At 37.7% G+C, this 7,569-nt stretch overlaps 1 non-coding gene across 1 annotated transcript; it reads left to right on the forward strand.

Moving 5' to 3' along the window:
* Positions 1-6,965: 6,965 nt before the first annotated feature.
* LOC116139700 lies at positions 6,966-7,072 on the forward strand. The gene has a single exon (XR_004129502.1). It is a non-coding gene; the product is annotated as a small nucleolar RNA R71 (small nucleolar RNA).
* Positions 7,073-7,569: the final 497 nt, after the last annotated feature.

Consider the following 7,569-nt stretch of genomic DNA (forward strand, 5'->3'; position numbering starts at 1 on the left):
TCGTCCCCTACAAAGTTCAAGATCTTCCAACCAAATGTACATAGCACAATTCAAATGGGGATTTTAGGAGCACAAGAAAATGAACCCTGACCAAAAATGCATAGTATGTGGTTTTTTACGATTTTTCAAATTTTTAATCTTCAAAAATCATTAAAAAAAGGGCCCGTGGAAATTGCTTCCTTTTTTTGGGTTAGGTTCCTTGAATTTTTCCCCACCACCATGCAAAAAATGGGATCAAAAGGACAACCTTCGAAAAGATCGTCCCTTAGTGTGCACCAAAAACCTTCTTTTCAAAAGATTGTCCTAACCAAATGTACACACCACAATTCAAATGGATATTTTGGGAGCACAACAAAACAAACCCCGACCCAAAATGCATAGTATGTGATTTTTTACGATTTTCGAAAGTTTTAATATTAAAAAAATCGTTAAAAGAAAGGGCTCGTTGACAGGCTATTCGCAAATGTATGAAATTGTGCATATAGTAAAGCTCGAGTAAACAAGTGTCAAATCCCAAGAGAACTATCTAACAAGTACCAAACGTAGTCTATTTTATTACTATTTGACGAAACAGAATTTTAAGATTGAATTTAATGGAAAATAAAACAAACTAAAAGCTAAACAAAAGCAGAATTGTATTAATACTCGGGTAAAAAGATCAATATGACTAAACCTAGGGCATAGATTTCACACCAATTAAATCCTATGCATTGACAATTGTTGCTAACCTAATTAAACTTATTCTAAAGGCCAAACTCCCTAATATTCCACTAACTTTCTTCGAACAATTAGCAAATTAACCCTTAAGCAACAACCCAGAATATCTCTAAGTTGGATTTAGAAGCTAAGAGATCATTAAGTTCTATGAAATTTACCGGAGCCTTATAGATCGTGGTAACCTATCTCTAGCGTTCGCTCAATCTATGGTTTTATTATCTTAGACTAATCAGGTTTCATCTCTCTCCTAGGCAGCTTGACTAACAAGTTGGACTCATTGGAGGCCTGCCCTTTTCCTTTTTCTTTCCTATCTCCTCCTGGCTTTCTCTTGGGTGCAATCATAACAATTTTCTACTTAACCAATACTATAAATTGAATCACAATTACAACACCCACGTCAGTCACCAAAAACTCCTGAATCCAATTACAATTTCTCCACTCAATCAATGCAATCAATTAAATTAACATCTACAACACCCAATTTCCATCACATAGCTCTTCAAGCATAAACAATGACCCCATGAAAATGCTAAACAAGTGCTCCCACTCTTCAACAACCAATAACACAATGCAAAATGGGTGAGAGATACTTACTTGAACCTGATTCTATGCAAATTTGCCTTGAATTTTTGTGGATTGGCTCAATTTTGAAAACCCCCAATCTTTGAAACCCTAACTTTGATTTTGTGAGAACCCCAAATTGCTTCCTTAATCTGCGAAATGTAAGTTGAAATTGAGTATGGTAGTAAGCAATTTAGGAAAAATTGAAAATGGGATGAAGGGATGATGAATGGAATGGTGTTTAGATATGTGTAAGGAGAAGACAATATAATAGGCGTTTAAGAGGAGAGAGTGGGGTCTATAGGGAATTCACATAATTAAATGCGAATTCGCGTTTTAAATATGCGCTCGCTGCGGCAACGGGTTATGTCGCCGTGGCGAGCATGCTGCTCGTTGTATGCGTGCACAAGTGTAACGCTCGCTGCAACGATGATGATTTGTCACCACGGTGAGCATTGTTCTTTAGCCTGTACGCCAAATTATGGCACTTGCTGCGGCTATAGAAATCTTAGTCGCGGCAAGCATGGTGCTCTTTGTTTACGTGTGCTAGAGTGATGCTCGTTGCAGCAATAGTAATGTATCGCTACGGCAAGCGTGATTCTCCTCCTTGTTTCATTTTTTAGCACATGGTCGCTGTGGTGATTGAGTGTTAGGCCACGACAAGCATGATTTTGAAGTGGCTGGGAAACCGCTAAATATGTTTTGCTAATGATCTGAAAAGAAAAATCAAACATCTGAATTAATGAAATAAAAAAAAAAACTCATAATAAAAATACTTAAAAAAAAAATATAAATAAATGACAAAAAACTTGGAGAAAACAAAAATAAAAACGTAATTGAAATCTTGGGTTGCCTCCCAAGAAGCGCTTGTTTAAAGTTTTAAGCTCGACTCTTGTTGTTGTCAGCAAGGATTTTGAAGGAAGATTGAAACCCTCTCATCTTCATTCCCATTCTCAATATGAGGTTTCAATCTTTGGCCATTTACTTTGAATGTTCCCTTTGTCTGGTGGTGAACTTCTATCGCCCCATGCAAAAACACGCGATGAACAATGAATGGTCCAGGCCATGACTGCAATTTTCCCAGGAAAAGTTGTAGTCTTGAGTTAAATAACAACACTTTGTTCTCCTCCTTGAATTCCTTGTTCACGATATGTTTGTCGTGCCACTGCTTAGTCTTTTCTTTGTAGATTCGCGCATTCTCATATGCATTATTCTGGAATTCTTCCATCTCATTGAGTTGCAGTAATCGTTTTGCTCTTGCCGCTTGTAAATCTAAGTTCAAAAACTTCATTGCCTAATATGACCTATGTTCTAATTCCATTAGCAAGTGACAAGCTTTTCCATAAATCATCATATAGGGTGACATTCCTATGGGTATTTTGAATGTTGTCCTATGCGCCCATAATGCATCATCAAGCTTAGTTGCCCAATCCTTTAGAGAAGTGCTTACCATCTTTTCCAAGATTCGTTTCAGCTCAATATTAGACACTTCTACTTGGCCACTGGTTTAAGGGTGATATGGAGTAGTAACATGATGTGTAACCCCATACTTGCTTAACAATGTCGCGAATTGGCGATTGCAGAAGTGAGAACCACCATCATTGATAATGGCCCTTGGCGTGTCAAACCTGAGAAATATTCTTCTTTATGAACTTGACAACCATGCGAGCATCGTTTGTTGGCAACGCTGCAGCTTCCACCCACTTTGAAACATAATCTACAACAACCAAAATAAAACGGTTAGAATACGAAGAAGGAAAAGGTCCCATAAAATCTATGCCCCACATGTCAAACAATTCTACTTCTAGGATATTATTTAGAGGCATGGCATTTCTCCTAGATATTTTCCCAACCCATTGACATTCATCACAGCTCATAACAAAACTAAAAGTATCTTTAAAAAGAGTGGGCCAGAAAAATCCTGATTGAAGAACTTTAGTGGCGGTCTTTGTCGAACTAAAATGGCCACCAACTTCCATTGAATGACAATGGCAAAGAATATTCATCATCTCTTCCTCTGTCACACATCTTCTTATCATTTGATCAGTGCAATGCTTGTACAAAAATGGGTATTCCCAAAAGTAGTACTTTAAATTTGCAAAAAAATTCTTCCATCCTTGGGAGTTCATTCCAGGGGGCATAACTTTCCGTGCCAAATAATTGGCAATATCTGCAAACCATGACCCTTCTTAAATAGCGAATAATTGCTCATCAGGGAAGTATTCATTGATTGGCTTCTCATCATCTTGAACTTCTTCATTGGACTCTAATCGGGATAGATGACTAGCCACTCGATTTTTCATTCCTTTCTGGTCCTTGATTTCCAAGTTGAATTCCTATAGGAGCAATACACATCGCAATAATCTTGGCTTGGAATCCTGCTTTGCTAGGAGGTACTTCAATGCAACATGGTCAATGTACACAATAACCTTGTTGCCTAGCAAATAAGAACGAAGTTTATCAATAAAGAATACTATTGCTAAAAATTCTTTTTCAATAGTGGCATAATTTAACTGTGGTCCCGTTAAAGTCTTGGTGGCATAATAGATCACATGCAAAATCTTACCTCTTTGCTATCCTAAAATAGCCCCTATAGCATAATCACTTTTGTCACACATGAGTTCAAAAGGTAGTTCCCAATCGGGCGCAGATTAATTTTGCTTTTAAACACTCAAATGCATCTAAACACTCATGACTAAAATTAAAAGGAACATCCTTATCTAATAAATCACAGAGAGGTTTAGAAAAGTCCTGTATGGATCTCTTATAAAAACCCGCATGTCCAAGGAAATTTCTGACAACCTTCATTGAATTCGGAGGTGGTAGTTTCTTAATGACTTTAATCTTTGCTCGACCCACCTCAATTCCATTCGCGGATATTCGATGACCTAACACAATTCCATCTTGTACCATAAAATGGCATTTTTCCCAATTTAACACCAGGTTAGTGTCAACATATCTCTACAAAACATTAGATAGGTTAGTCAAACAATCATCAAAAGAATCACCAAAAATAGAAAAATCATCCATGAAAACTTCAATGGACTTCTCAACCATATCAAAGAAAATTGAAATCATACAATGTTGAAAAGTTGTAGAAGCGTTGCACAAGCCAAAAGGCATTCTTCGGTAGGCGAATGTTCCGTATGGTCACGTGAAAGTCATTTTCTCTTGATATTCTGGCGCTATAGCAATTTTATTGTAGCCTAAATATCCATCTAGGAAACAACAAAACTCATGGCCAGCTAACCTCTCTAACATTTGATCGATGAATGGCAATGGAAAGTGGTCCTTACAAGTTGCGAAATTTAGTTTGTGATAGTCAATACATACTCTCCATCTAGTGACTATTTGTGTTGGAATCAGCTTGTTATTATCGTTACAAACTACTATCATTCCTCTTTTCTTTGGCAACACTTGGATTGGACTTACCCATGCACTATCCGAAATTGGATATATAATTCCTACATCTAAAAGCTTTAATACCTCCTTCTTGACCACCTCTTGCATTAATGGGTTCAATCTTCTTTGTGGTTGGACGGTAGGCTTATAGCTCTCCTCCATTAGAATCTTGTGTGTGCAAATTAAGGGACTTATACCCTTTTTGTCCGCAATTGTCCATCCAATGGCCTTCTTGTATTTCCTTAATATGCGCAACAACTTTTATTCCTCTACAGCATTCAAAGAAGCATTAATAATGACTGGAAAAAAATTATCCTCTTCTAAGAATGCATACGTTAAATGAGATGGTAGTTGCTTCAACTCAAGTGTAGGTGGCTTCTTGATTGGTGAAGTGGACTAAGATACCATGACTCCAACTTCTCTGATTGTTTTAGCTTTAAGACGAACTAATAGTGGTAGAGCATTTAAGTACCTTAAACACTCTCTTGTCTCTTCACTATCAACTTCATCCTCATGATCTCTAGAATTTATCAAGCAATTCTCTAAGGGGGAAATGAGGTAGCTTTCTTCAAAATTCTGCTCCACTATATTATCAAGGACATTAATCTCAAAACATGTGTCTAATTCAGATGGACGCTTCATGGAGTCAAAAACATCAAACTCTACTTGCTCATCTTCTACCCTTAAGATTAATTTCCCTTGGTGGACATCTATCAATGTTCTACCCATGGCTAGAAAAGGTCATCCTAAAATTAAAGGTATTTCCCTATCTTCCTCCATGTCTAACATTATGAAATCAACTGGGAAAATCATTTTGTCTACCTTAATCAAGACGTCTTCTACCACCCCTTAGGACATGTTATTGATCGATCTGCCAATTGGAGAGACACGGTGGTTGGCTTCACTTCTCCTAATCCAAGTTTCCTGTAAATAGAAAACGGCATCAAATTTATACTTGCCCCTAAATCACATAAGACCTTATCAAAATAACAACTACCAATAATTTAAGGGATAGTAAAACTCCTGGGATCTCATAGTTTAGGTGGTAGTTTCTTTGAATCAGTGCGCTGTATTCCTCTATGAACATGACTTTCTCGTGTTCCTCAAATTTTCTCTTGTGTGTGAGGATCTCCTTCAGAAACTTTGCATATTTTGGCATATGTTCTAACATATCAACAAAAGGAATATTAACATACAAACTTCAAAACATATTAATAAACTTACTGAATTTCTTGTCAAGCTTCTGATTCTTCAAACAGCATGGGTATGGAAAATTTGCATGGCTCGGAGAAGCTTTCTACTCAGATTCATGCTTGCTAGGGCGATAAGTTGGAACTTCTGACGATTTGAGCTCTGATTCATGATTGCTGTGGAGACCATAGTCATTGTCGCAGTGATCATCCTTTATGCTGACGATATTCTCCATATTTTCACGCTCATTGCAGCGACAACTTTCCTTGCCACAGTGATCATTCTTCTGCTTTTCCTTCAGATCTTTCTCTTGTTCTTGCTTCCATTTTTCGTCTTCTAAATTTTCCAAGGTTCTTCCACTCCTCAAGGTGATTGCATGCGCTTGTTCCTTGGGATTCTTCTCTGTATCGCTCGGCAAAACTCTTTGAACTATTCTCGCTAATATGTTATGAATTTTCCCAATTTGAGTCCCAAGGTTTCTAATAGAGGCTGACTGATTTTGGGCAAGGATTTTAGTCTTCTCAAACCTCTTGCTTGTCTTTTCAATGAACTTAGTAAGCACATTCTCCAAGTTAGATTTTGGCTCTTGAGCTTGAAAAACAGGAGGTTGTTCTTGGTCATTGTTGTTGCTCCATGAGAAGTTTGGATGCTTCCTCCATGCCAGATTGTATGTGTTGGAGTATGGATTCCCTTGCTCCCTTTGGAAATTATTGATGTAATTAGCTTGTTTAGGCTGAGCAAATGAATTCTCTTCTTGACAATCCTTGGATGAATGATTTCCTACACAAAGTTCACATGTTAGAGATGAGGATTCAATTGTACTTATCTTTAAAACAATATCTAATTGCTTCTGGATGTTTGAAAGTTGAGCAGCCAATGCGGTGTAACCGTCAACTTTGTGCACTCCCGCTGATTTCATTGTTGAAGTTCTCTCCGAAGTTCTAATATAGTGATTGTTCATCATCACTTCAATCAGATTGTATACTTCCTTTGGCCTTTTTTTGTTCAAGGTTCCTCCACTTGCAGCATCTATCATGGCTTGAATAGTTGGCAGTAACCCTTGGTAGAACGTTTGCACTTGCGACTACATTGCTAAACCATGGTGAGGGCACCTCCGTAAGAGATCCTTATACCTTTCCCATGCTTCATACAATGACTCCAAGTCTTGTTGGTAGAAATTGGTAATCTTACTCCTCAGCTTAGTAGACTTGGCAGGTGGAAAATATTTAGTGAGGAACGTTTGAGCTAACTCATTCCATGTCGTGATGCTCCCAGATGGCATAGAAATCAACCAAGCCATAGTTTTATCCCAAAGAGAGAATGGGAAAAGCCTTAGCCTAATTGCGTCATCAGATACTCCCTTATGCCTGAATGTGTCGCATAACTCTAGAAAATTGGCGATATGCAAGTTGGGATCATCATTAGGTAACCCAGCAAATTAGATCAATTGCTGAATCATTTGAATAATTGCTGGCTTGATCTCAAAATTATTCGCTTGAATTGGTGGTCTCTTGATGCTAGAATAGAACCCATCAACAGTAGGACTACAGTAGTCCTTCAATGCTCTTTGAACCACTACCGCTCCACCAGTTGCATCGCCTCCTATGATACCCTCATTCTAATTCTCATGATTTTCCACATTGGGATTTATAATTCCCATGTTAGCCATTGATTTTTCTAAGTTAGCTTGCCTCTTTT

The sequence above is a fragment of the Pistacia vera genome, unplaced genomic scaffold, assembly GCF_008641045.1.
Source record: "Pistacia vera cultivar Batoury unplaced genomic scaffold, PisVer_v2 Contig357, whole genome shotgun sequence".
In the NCBI taxonomy this organism is placed as follows: Eukaryota; Viridiplantae; Streptophyta; class Magnoliopsida; order Sapindales; family Anacardiaceae; genus Pistacia; species Pistacia vera.